The 13390-nt window shown below is 37.5% G+C and overlaps 1 protein-coding gene across 4 annotated transcripts in view; it reads left to right on the top strand.

Moving 5' to 3' along the window:
• Ndg (Nidogen) overlaps positions 1–13390 on the top strand; it is a 224135-nt gene that overhangs the window by 111202 nt on the left and 99543 nt on the right. The gene's annotated exons all lie outside the window — the stretch shown is intronic.

Here is a 13390-nt window from a genome sequence, read left to right as displayed (position 1 = left end):
TATAGTACATGACAAAAAGGGTCTTCAGAAGGTGATAGCAAAGTATTTTGAAAAACTTTATAATGAGGATGACTGCTCAGAAGAAGAAGGAGATAAGAAAATGGAAATAATAGATGGAAAAAAAAAGAAGAGAACCTGATAACATGGTTGGAACTTGAAAGGGCCGTGAAAGCAATGACCAAAGGTAAAGCAAGTGGAAAAGACGAATTCAATGCTGATATGATTAAGGCAGCAGGAAGCAGTGGACTTCAGTGGCTATACCGAACCGTCAATGCCATATGGAAAGATGGAAGGATACCTGAAGATCGGCAACAAAGAGGCATTGTACCACTGTTCAAAAAAGGAAATAGAAAGAAATGTGAAAATTATAGAGGTATAACCCTATTATCACATGGGTTAAAAATAATGGAGAAAGTCATAGACAAAGACTGAGGGATATAATAGAAATGCAGCTAGAGGGAGAACAATATGGCTTTAGACCGAATAGATCAGCAATAGAATTGATATTTACAGTGCAAACGATAATGGAAAAACATCTGGAAAGGAACAAGGAAATCATATTCATATTTTTGGATTTGGAAAAAGCTTATGATACAGTTAAGAGAAAACTGAAAAGGAATGTACCAAAATCATTAATTAACAAGATAAAAATGTTGTACCATGAGAGTAAAAGCAGTATACAAGTGGGGAATGGTGACTCTGAAACATTTTATACAAAAAAAAAAGTCTCAAGCAAGGAAGTGCACTGTCGCCATTATTGTTTATTACATTGATGGATAAAATCATAAAACGTGTAAAACAGAGTATCAGTAGCGATGAAGTGAATGCTTTGGTATTTGCAGATGATGTGGTGATTTGGGGAAAGGGAGAAAAGGAAGTACAAAGGAGACTGGACATTTGGAATGAAAATCTGAGAGAGTTTGGAATGGTAATTAGTAAAAAGAAAACTGTAGTCATGCACTGTGGAAAAGAGAAGCCTAGTGAACATAGATGGAGAATGGTTAGAGAATGTAGAACAGTTTATATATCTTTGTAGGATTATCAATGGAAGTAATTAAATCAATCCTGAAATTAATAAGAGACTAAGTAAAGATACAACATTTTATCATCAAGTGAGAGAGTTTTTATAGGATGACAAAGTACCCAAGGGAACGAAATTAACATTATATAAACAGTATTTCATACCAATTGTAACATATGGACTAGAAACACTGGTAACTAATAAGAGACAAGATAGTAAGATCCAAGCAGCAGAAATGAAATTTTTAAGAATATTGGTTAAAAAGACAAGAAGAGATAGAATTCAAAACATTAAAATCAGGGAAGAGGTAAATATAGAACTGTTAGTAAAGAAGACATAGCAAGCAAGACTGAGACGATTCGGACATGTAAAAGGAATGGGAAACGGGTGGCAAGAAGGGAACTGGAAAGAGAAGTTAAGGGAAAGAGACCAGTTGGAAGACCGAGAAGAAGGTGGATAGATCAGATTTTGAAGGACATTAGAGAAGCTGGATTGGATGTGGCAGAAATAATGGAGCAGGAAAAGTGGAAGGACAGAAAGGAGTGGAGGAGGCTTGTTAACCACACCCGGGTGACTGGAGTGGGACATTGATGATGATGATGATGATGATGATGATGATAACAGTGTACAAGTTCAGATTCCATTAATCTCAGATAACTTGCTTTAACCTGAGCAATACAAATATAATATGTATGTTGAGTATTCAGCCCAAAGGCTGGTTTGATCCTCAACAGCTCCACCAACAACTGTCATAGACAGCCTAGGCATCACTGAAGAAGCATTCTAGAGAAATGAGAAGTGAGGTGGTTTCCCGTTGTTTTCCTCAGTGAGCGAGAAATTGCTACTGTGTATCAGTCTGTCAATCCCACAGAAAATCATGTGTCAAGTGATCCTATGAGCGACATTTTCACACCATTTATAACAGGGACTGGCTGTGTAAGGAATGGTGTTACTAGCATAGCTCATACCTCAGTCACTTTCATACTGTCATTGCCAAGGATGAGACTGAGACGGGCCTAGCTCATACTAATTTCCAAGTTCCTTGAAAATGTTTAAGGTAAAAATTGATAGGGAATCTGCCACCCAAGCGACAGGTGCAGATCACTGACGATTGATTGATACCAGAAGACAAATATGAGTGCATTTTATCTATCTGGGAGGCCAAAAGGGAGCTTGATATCCAAAGGAAAAATGTAAGACTGTAAGCACTGCCCCAACACCCAGTTACCTTGGCATCACCCTAGATCATATTTTGTTCTTCAGTGCCTTCATACGAAGGGTAAGATTTGTACCAGATATATGTTGGGTATTTAGCCCAAAGGCTGGTTTGATCCTCTGCAGCTCCGCCAACAGCTGTCATAAATAGCCTAGGCATCACTGAAGAGGCGTACTAGAGAAATGAGGAGTGCGGTAGTTTCCCGTTGCTTTTCTCACCGAGCCAGCCGCTGCTATTACATATCAGTCTGCCAAGCCCACTGAAATGCATGCATCAACCGACTCTATGAGCGATATTGTCACTCCTTTCATAAAAGGGACTGGCTGCATAAGGAATGGTGTTACTAGCATCACTCATACCTCAGTCACTTTCATATTGTCAAAGCCAAGGCTGAGACTGAGACAGGTCAATGAAAGTAACAAATTTGATATAGCCCATACCAGAAGACATAGTGCACTGTAAACACTACATCTCGCCAGCAAAGGCATTTTGTACCAATATTTTATGGAAAGAGACAAGGTACACCTGGGAAGCCCAGTCAGAATTTTTACAGTCATCTGCTATGGGTTTGAGCATTGTGGCAGCAGAATATGCAACACCAGTGTTGGAGGCTTCAGTTCATATAACATGTCCACGTTGCTGTCAACAAAACAGCACATTTCATCTTTGGGTGCCTTAAACCAACACCAACAAACAAATAGTTTCTGCTGGATGGAATTTCTCCACCTTAGCTAAGAAGAAAAGTAAGGCTGAAGGGTAAAAGCAAGAAGTAGACCCTCATTACCCATTGTCTAAGATCAAGGAATAGATTCCTTTTAAGGTCATAAACCATCCAAGGCCTTGCGAGAAACAAGCCACATCACTATAGGTTGGTCAAAACTAAATGGGACATCAAGAACTTGCCCCAACCCAGTATGGAGGTCACTGAACCAACTGAGATTAAAGAGTCCTGAGATTTAAAACCAACTGTGAGAAGTGGAGGCTGCTACCTGCAGTATCCAATGCACTGTGAGAATGCAGTGACATCCATAACGATCTTATCTCCTTGTCTGCAGTAGACCAGGTGAACCTTGCACTGTTTGAGATCTTTTTGAGGACAATGATATGGCCATTGTGGATGCTAAGTTCTGGAAATATTTGTTTGACTTGGGCATCGAAAGTAAGTAATTTGAGATAACAGATGAGGTCCGCCATGTCCTAAATGGTCTTTAATTAGACACGTCACACCTGCTGAGCACTGATGGTTGCATCATTAATTTTTTTGTTTGGATAACCCTGTAAGTACCTCTCATGTTTTAAATTCCATTCTAAAAATGTCTTTTTCTGTTTTAAACCAACTTTTATGTATTACAGAACTTGGAAATTGCAAGAATTACTTTGCAAGTCCATCTTTTTCAGTCCACTAGAGCTTGTAAGTGTACAATGACTATGATCCAATTCAGTGTCTGAATGAACATGTTTTAGAGGTATGTGAATGTGATAATGGAGTGCGGGTACATTACAATGATTGATTAGGCATCCAGAAGTAATAGCTAGATCACATTTTATTTAGCACAACCATAACAAAGCAAGAGAGGAAAGATGACTGTCTAGTGATTTAAGAAAACCAACCCAACTGTGCATTTGTTTACTAGAAATTGCAGAGTCATAATTGCTTCCAGTAAGTACAAAGATGAACACTGATTAACCCTTCAGTGACAGGGAGCATTTTAGTCTTGGTTTACCCAGTAGACAGAGGTGATTCAGATGTGAGCACTACGCGAATGCAGCAGTCTCAAATGTTTACAGTAGAGATTCAAAAGAGTATAGTTTACATTCATTAACTTTATACTTACCTTTTATAGTGTAGTAATGAAGAAGAGACCTTTAAAATTTTGTACGGAATGAAAGTGAGGTTTTTCTATTTGCCTTGGAATGGAATGAAAACTAGGGTAATCGTTGTCTTGGAAACTCTGAGGAGAAGAGCCAGGAACAATATTAGAAAGATTACTTTAACACAAATCCCAGATTAATGGGATGATTAGTTCATGAGAAAGAGGGGGGTGTACTTTGGCGTGTCTTGTCGTCTATTACTTGGCTGCGTGAACCGTGTCCTCCCATTCCTTACGTTATGCATTCTCTCTTGCTCTGCTCAGTTCAGTCTGGTATAGTGCTCTTATCATCCGATTTATTAAAATTTAATTACAATACTTTTCTTTCATTCAAATAGCACCGTGCCATCCTTCTGCGACACACAATATCGTATTTCAAAGTGACAGAGAGTCAAGTAATTATGAGTCAAAAGAGGTTTCAAGACATTGAAAATTATAGAAATTGTCACCAGATGATCTCAATATTCATATCCATGAAGAGGGGGTGATTTATACTATCAATCTACATAACGTAACATCCTGTAATGAAATACATATCCATTAGAATGCAGCAGAAATTTAAGCCTACATGCTCGCAAGTGGAGAGATGTCAGATTATTTCAAACACTTTAGAAAGGAAAAAAAGAAATGCTGACTTGGGCTGATTCATACATAGAAGGAAGGCAGAGATCTTCACCTTCAAAGATATACCATTTCTGTCTCGACAACTTTAAAACTTTATAAGCTAGAGCAAAATGAATTTAGGTCTACAGGGGTCTATACTGTGCATGGAGGTCGGCAGCGTATGAAGAGCAGGAGGTCTATACGATATATGGAGGTTGGCGTCAAGGGGATAATAAACACTGCATATTATCTGAGTTAAAATTGTAAGTCTAAAATACCATATTACATTTTTAATCTAGTAATTCTTTATTGTCATGAATTTTATGCCATGAAACAAGGTACTGCTATGAATGAAAACCTCAAAAGAACTTTCTCAGAAAGTTAAAATTGTTTAACTAACTTTACAAAGTAATTAAATTTTGTTATCTTCTTTAACTTTATTGTAACCTTAGTATACATAGGCCTACTATAAGAGAAACGATGTCGCCAAGCAGATCGCTATGGTGCAACTTTGCATTCGGGAAGCGAGTGGGTTCAAACCTCACCGTCAACTGTCTTGAGGAAAGTTTTTCCATGGTTTCCCTTTCTGCCTTCCAGCCAAATGCCGGAACAGTTCTTATTTATAGGCCACGGCTGATCCTTTCTTCTTCACCCTTGACTGAACCCCAAATCACCACATACTGTATGTCCTGGCCAGAGAGAGGGGGCATTACCCTCTAGGTGGCCCGCCATACCCCTTTAGAGTAAGGAATGAAAGTTTAAAGAAAAAAATTAAAATATAACAATTATTCAGTACATAATAATATGCATTTTATATCTATTGTTTGTTTTACCTACATATTGTAGACATTGTTTACTGAAAAAGAAAATGTGATATTATTTAGTAATAATGTTATTGGTTTTATGTCCCACTAACTAGTTTTATGGTTTTCAAAGAGACTGAGGTGCTGGAATTTAGTCCTGCCAGAGTTTAAGTGTCGGTAAATCTACTGTCATGGGGCTGACATATTTGAGCACCTTTAATTACCACCAAACTGAACCAGGATCAAACCTGCCAACTTGGGTTCAGAAAGCCAGGACCTTAATCATTTGAGCCACTTTTTTCTTTGTTGCCATTGATGCTTTCACGGCCCGTACTTATAGACATGATACTCTATAGGCTTTTGGGCTTCCACGAGAAAGGCTTCTTAAATATTGACTCTTTGAATTTAGACATTATAATAGAAGTGGAAATGGTACGTTCATTCGCCACCAGATGGCTCCCAGGACGTGGCACAATGCTAGCGTTCGAAGTGGAAGTTGACCGAACCATCAGAACCAGTCTAAGCGGTTCACATAACGTGTGTACGTAATATATGACATAGACAGGTGTGTGACATAGACACAAGCCTAGAATGAAACATCTGGCGACAAGGAATGTACAAATTTGGAAAACACCGAGACGAAATAACAATAGTGAAGGGACAGGGAAGGGAACTACCTACGTAAATTCTTAATAGTTGGCAACCAGCTATTACTTAATTGATAGCCGGTGTCCCTTGAAATTGTTAGGATTTCTACGTATTTCCACAGCTTCCCGTATAATAGTGGATCTGTACTGTCTAGTGTGGGTAAGAGCTCGAGCATCTTGGAACATGACATCATGACCCGATGATAAAGCGTGCTCAGCTATTGCCAATTTGTTTGGTTGATTGAGACAAATATTACATTCATGTTCTTTGATATGGGTACCAATGGACCGGCATGTTTGGCCAATGTATACCTTACCGTAAGTACAAGGAATTTCATATACCCCAGGATGTAAAAGTGGGGACAATTTGTCCTTGGTTTTACTCAGACTGTGAGCAATTTAAGTGGCGGTGCCTGTCTATGTCATATGTTACGTACACACGTTATGTGAACCGCTTAGACTGGTTCTGATGGTTCGGTCAGCTTCCGCTTCGAACGCTAGCGTTGTGCCATGTCCTGGGAGCCATCTGGTGGCAAATGAACATACCATTTCCACTTCTGTTATAACCTCTAAATTCAAAGAGTCATTGTTTAAGAAGCCTTTCTCGTGGACAGTCGAGATTTCTTCTGAGGACGCAGAGCACAGTTCCTTGCGAAACGTAAAGAATTTCACCTTATTTTCTTGACACGGCATAAGCCCTAAAGCCTATACAGTATCACTTAGAGAAGAGGTTGAGTGATACTGTAAAATATTTATTGACAAAATTCTTCTGTCCATGTGGCTGACCATATTGTCCAAGGTTTTACTTATTCAAAGTTGGCTCAGTCCTCATTACATCAGATAATTGAGATTCTGCTTTATACATAAGACTTAATACACACACTCCATTTATAATGATACTAGCAAATGTACCCGTGCTTCACTACGGTATTCTACATTGTATTACATGTAACTAATCTCATGATTAGACCCATATTGAACTATGCTATGATATAATAACAATTTGTTGGTTGTTTTGATCCACCTTTTCAATACAAATTACAGTTTGTGTTGCTAAGTTGTAATGTTACAACACTAATTTACTGGGACATGTTTTGCTTTATTCACAAGCATCATCAGCTTATACAATTGTCTCAAGGTTTGTCATATTTGGATTGTTGTTACAAATTTCATTACATTGAATGTAAATCTAATTTCAGTGTTAACAATATTTAAAACATAAGAATAATATACACATTAAAAATTATGACAATATGATTTGCAATGTTAAAATGGAGTAACTCTTAATTCTAAAACACATTGACGTCCAAAACACAGTTTTTACAATTTGAAAATTTGGCTAAAAATTGTTTGCAATGTTAAAATAAAATTGATTCAACTATAATTTGGTATTAAAATTTAAGTCATAAACATAAATATTGGATGTTAATATATAGGAGCCATAGTTTCTAAAGTGCGTTGGTTTCTAGAATACAGTAACATTTCAGTATTGAGAATTTTAGTTAAGAATTGTGCTCTCTAAATAATGTTATTTAAAAAGACTAATTTTGCATCATGCGTGATTAGAGTCATGATGATAATCTAGAATTGAAGTCTTGGGTTCGTTGGAGAATGGCTTCTAGATTTGATGAGGCTTGCTGCTGCAGTTTGGCAATTTGATCAGAGGAAGTATTGACATATTTAATTCTTGTTTGTAGCAACCAGACTCTCCGTTGGAAGTTGATTGTTTTGATGTAAGTTATGGTTAAAAGGGGCTTCAATCCAAATTTTGAGTATCTGATTATGTTTCTTTCAAGTTATAGAATGGAAGAAGCATCTGGAACAAATGGAAATGAACCTAAGTAATATTGTGTGTGTGTTGTGCTTGTAATGTGAGTGTTGATGTTGCATTATCACTTACCCCTTTGTCTGCTGCTACAGAATCTTGTGGACCTTACTGCATCTGTTGTGGTTCTACTCCTTGTGTTGTACGTATGAAAGAGCTGTGAAGGGCGGGTAGGGAGTTGAGGGGAAGAGATGTTGGGCGGGGCGTTTGCTATTGACGTGCTATGTGGTAGGGAATTCTTATCTGTTGTCGAGGTGGGGGTAGAGGACGATCCTGCAGACGGGGCGTTAAGCTTTGGCGTGTTATGTGGAGGGGGATTTTTTTGCGTTGCCGAAATGGTTTCAGTTATGAGTGTATTTAGATTGAATATTTTAAAGAATTTGCTTTTATCTGATTTGAGATTTCGTAATAATGTTGGCAACTGCTCTATTAACGGACTTTTTATTTCGACCGCGTCATTCAAGTTTTTTCCTTTATTAAAGTATTGATCCAAATAAATATATATGTTTTCAAACTCTATCATTAGCTTCCCCTTTTCGATTCTTTTGATTATTGTAAGGTCTTTGTCTATTGAGGTGTAATGATAGCCGGTTTCTTTCATATGATTACTCATTGCGGAGTGTTTATTGTGTTTTAAGGCGTTAAAGCGTTCCATGTATCTGGTTAGGAAACTGTGTCCAGTTTGGCCAACATATGAAGATTTACACTGTGCGCATGTTAGTCTGTATATTCCGGAGCCTTGAAATTTGTTATTGTAGGCATTTACTGTGTTATGGTTAAAAAATAAGTTTTTGTTAGTGTTATATGTTTTAAAGGCTATTTGCATATCCCGTTTTTTGAGGTGGGTTTGCTATTTGGTGAATCTCCACATAACACGCCAAAGCTTAACACCCCATCTGCAGGATCATCCTCTACCCCCACCTCGACAACAGATAAGAAATCTCTTCCCCTCAACCCCCTACCCGCCCTTCACAACAGCTCTTTCATACGTACAACACAAGGAGTAGAACCACAACAGATGCAGTAAGGTCCACAAGATTCTGTAGCAGCAGACAAAGGGGTAAGTGATAATGCAACATCAACACTCACATTACAAGCACAACACACACACAATATTACTTAGGTTCATTTCCATTTGTTCCAGATGCTTCTTCCATTCTATAACTCGAAAGAAACATAATCAGATACTCAAAATTTGGATTGAAGCCCCTTTTAACCATAACTTACATCAAAACAATCAACTTCCAACGGAGAGTCTGGTTGCTACAAACAAGAATTAAATATGTCAATACTTCCTCTGATCAAATTGCCAAACTGCAGCAGCAAGCCTCATCAAATCTAGAAGCCATTCTCCAACGAACCCAAGACTTCAATTCTAGATTATCATCATGACTCTAATCACGCATGATGCAAAATTAGTCTTTTTAAATAACATTATTTAGAGAGCACAATTCTTAACTAAAATTCTCAGTACTGAAATGTTACTGTATTCTAGAAACCAACGCACTTTAGAAACTATGGCTCCTATATATTAACATCCAATATTTATGTTTATGACTTAAATTTTAATACCAAATTATAGTTGAATCAATTTTATTTTAACATTGCAAACAATTTTTAGCCAAATTTTCAAATTGTAAAAACTGTGTTTTGGACGTCAATGTGTTTTAGAATTAAGAGTTACTCCATTTCAACATTGCAAATCATATTGTCATAATTTTTAATGTGTATATTATTCTTATGCTTTAAATATTGTTATCACTGAAATTAGATTTACATTCAATGTAATGAAATTTGTAACAACAATCCAAATATGACAAACCTTGAGACAATTGTATAGGCTGATGATGCTGTCTCTTAGCGTTATCCGAGAAACAGCTAGGGAGGTTCCCAATATGGGTTTCCAATGTAAAGTGCTTGTTACGGATTTGTGATGATAACGGCAGGCTCACTTCCCTACTGCCATTCACAATTGAGTTGGGAAGTTTTCATTATAATTGCAGGCCCCATCGCCTACTGCGCGGTCACAATCGATTTGGGAGTTTTCTTTACAATGGCAGGCTCCCTTTCCTACTTCCAGACAGATTACAGTTTTCATTAGAATGTTTGGCAACTTCCCTACTACAAGTCGAAATTGAGTTGTGCAGTTATAATTATAATGACAGGCCCCTTTTCCTTCAGCCAACCAGCTTACTACTAGTTATACCAAGTTAGTGAGTTTCCATCAAAATAGCAGGCCACTGTGCCTAATACCAGTCACATTTTAGATGGATACATTTGTTTATAAAGGCGGGTACCCTTGCCTACAGCCAAACACAATCGGGTAGGGGACTTCTAAACAACAATGCATGCTCCCTTGCCTTCTGCAAGTCAAATCGAGAAGTGAATTATTCACTACAATCGTAGGCCTTCCTTACTAATGCCAGTTACACAGGTGTTAGAAAAGGACCCCATTCCTACTGCCAGTCAAAGTCGGTGTTGGGAGTACTGATTACAATAGCAGACACACCCTTTCTCGATCGCTACAAGACGTTATCAGTGAGTATATATAGATCGACATACGAAAGTATATGTATGCTTAAAATATTGCAGACCTTCATTTACAGATTGACTGCTGCAAAACAGTACGTCATATCAACAAAGGATTGTACCATAAGACGTCAGATTTAGCAGCCTAAATGGCTGGTCGTATGATATCTGATCTATTCATGGGTCAGATTGAGTTAGAAACGTTGAATAGGGTAAAATGTTTGTAAGATTATCTCACATTGCATTACTTTTCAGATAATTATGTAACAGCTACATGCATAGCATTTGGCTCACATATGGCTACTGGGTGGGCCAATTTTCATGTAGGGTTTGATGATTCTATTTTTCTTATAAGTGATTTAAAGTATGAATCATGCATGTGAAAAGTCCAAATTTACTTAACATCGAGAAATAGACAAAAATCAAACGTAAAAGGGATACAGATACAACAAAAAGTCATAAGACCAAGGTTGTAGATCACTCCAAATTGAACGGAGATTGTGCCTTCCCTTATGTGATAGGACTTCACGAAGATCTGCACCATCATTAAAATTGCCTCCATATTTCGATATTTTTCGGGGGAAAAAGTGAAAAATTTAAAGCTCTTGGAAATGTTCTATCCGTTACAGGCTAAAACGTATAATGTTGCCAAATTTCTGTTTTCTTGTTCGTCTGGCAGATTATGCCGCAATGTGGATTTTCGGCGAGGAGGGTTAAAATTAGGACTTTCAGGAAACTAAACCAAAAAATTATGCAGATGGTTGTTATTATTACCCCTTAAACGCGTAGCTGTGCGAACATTTCGCCAAAATAGTCAATGCACACAGTCGTTAGGATTTTATATAGATAGATAAGGAATCTGCTCCACGTACAACACCTTTTGGTCTATGTCTGCTGGACTTACCCTGCAAAACCGACCATTCATGATATCTCCCTTATTAATCTTTCTGTTGAAAAAATACACATGAAAAAAAGTTTTAGAAATGGATTTCCAACAAATTTGGTCGATTTCCAGTCAGGTTGGTCATGTACTGTATATATTGTGGAAGAGTAAATTCACCATTTCGGTTCCCTATAAACCGCCAGTCCATTCCAGGAACAGGAAATGTTATTGACCTTTAAAATCTACCTTTGGAAAGGTGGATGCTAAATATAAAGATTGGTTCAAATATCTTCAATAGTTTTCAAGTTGTAAGAAATACGCTCAACACGCGCCCGTTCTTAATTTAAGTCCGGTTAATGATATCTCCCTTATAAATCCTCTTACCGAAATGATGCACATGAGAAAAAAGGTTTAAAAGTTAATTTCCATTAAGGCAGGTAGATTTCTATTAAGTTTGGTTGTGTATATTTTGTGGGAGTGTAAAATCACGGTTTGGGTTTCGTATAAACCCCCCAGTCATTTCATGGGTTTAGAAACAATATTTGCCCTGAAACCTACCCAAGGACAGGTGGATTCTAAATATGAATTTTGGTGGAAATATATCCAGTAGTTTCCAAGTTATAGACAAACAGACAAACAGAAAAACAGACACCAAAGCTAAAAATATGCAGATGGTCATTATTACACCTGAAATGGATAACTGTACAGAAATGTCGCCAAAATAGTCAATGTACAGACACACTCTAGAAGTGCAGACCTTTATTTCGATAGTTACTGCTTTGAAACTCTGCGACATATCTGCAAACGGACCTCACCATCAGATGCCTCTTTCAGTGTTCTACATGGTTGGTCCCATGACATCTTCTCATATCTCCTATATTTATGAGTTAGATTGAGTTAGAATCATTGGGTGTGAAATTTTGTACAGTTTTTGCATACTACTTTATATTTGTGATACTCATGTGACAGATAGAATCATAAAATTTGGCTATCACATTGCCACTGGTCATGCCAATGTGCGTGTCGAATGTCATGATTCTATCTTTCCTATAAGTGTGCCAAATTAATGTTAACATGTACGTGTGAAAGTACAAAATTAACTTGAAATTGAGAAATACAGCTCTATTTAACGTATAAGGAATAGAAATATGATAAATAGTCATAGGACCAAAGTTGTAGATCTCTCCGAAATGAAAGGCGATTGTGCTTTCTGATTTGTGATAAGACTTACAGATTAGCCACCAATTATCCTGAAACAAAGGTGTGCACCGTCGTTAAAATTGCATCCATATTTCGATATTTTCCAGGACCAAAAGTTATACATTTGCATAGCTTAGAATATTTCCTCAAAGGAAAGACTGTCAAGCTTTTGGGATTAGCACTCACATACATACGGTCTAATTAAAGAAGAAAATAATTCAGTAAAGAAAGTTGAAATTAATAGAAAATGGATTAAAACTAAGGACAGCCGGATGACGACAAATATGTAAATACCAAATGAATGTATTGGAAAATCAAATGCCCCTCAATCAATTATGCTGGTGTGAGTTATGGATATAAGAAAGAGGTAACAGAGGGGAAATTTAGGCGCAGGCATTCTTAAGTCAACAGGTAAGATGACTAATGGTGTTTTTACTTAAGCTATTCGGGGACGGTTATAAACTCCAACGATATTCCGCCAATATCCCGCAGAATGGCCGATTGATGCCCTCTCTTGCCTTCTACCCAAGGAACAACCATGAATTTAAAGGTATGATGAGGAAAATGGCAATACGTTAGTTTCCTGCTGGCAAGCAGTCAGAGACGTTGCCATGGTAACCTGTAGGTTCGTTGTCGGTCTATCGGTCACACACGCAGACCATGATACCCGCAGAAAATAGTAAATTTCTCCGTCATTTGAATAGTAAGGTAAATTATGAACATAACGAAAGTTGTTTATAATGAAGAGACGTTTCACATACGGTCCACGGAGTTTACAGGAAATCAATAGTA

This window comes from Anabrus simplex, chromosome 9, assembly GCF_040414725.1.
Source record: "Anabrus simplex isolate iqAnaSimp1 chromosome 9, ASM4041472v1, whole genome shotgun sequence".
NCBI lineage: Eukaryota > Metazoa > Arthropoda > Insecta > Orthoptera > Tettigoniidae > Anabrus > Anabrus simplex.
The sequence above is the reverse complement of the archived record's forward strand: the minus strand, read 5'-3'. Positions and strand labels throughout refer to the sequence as shown.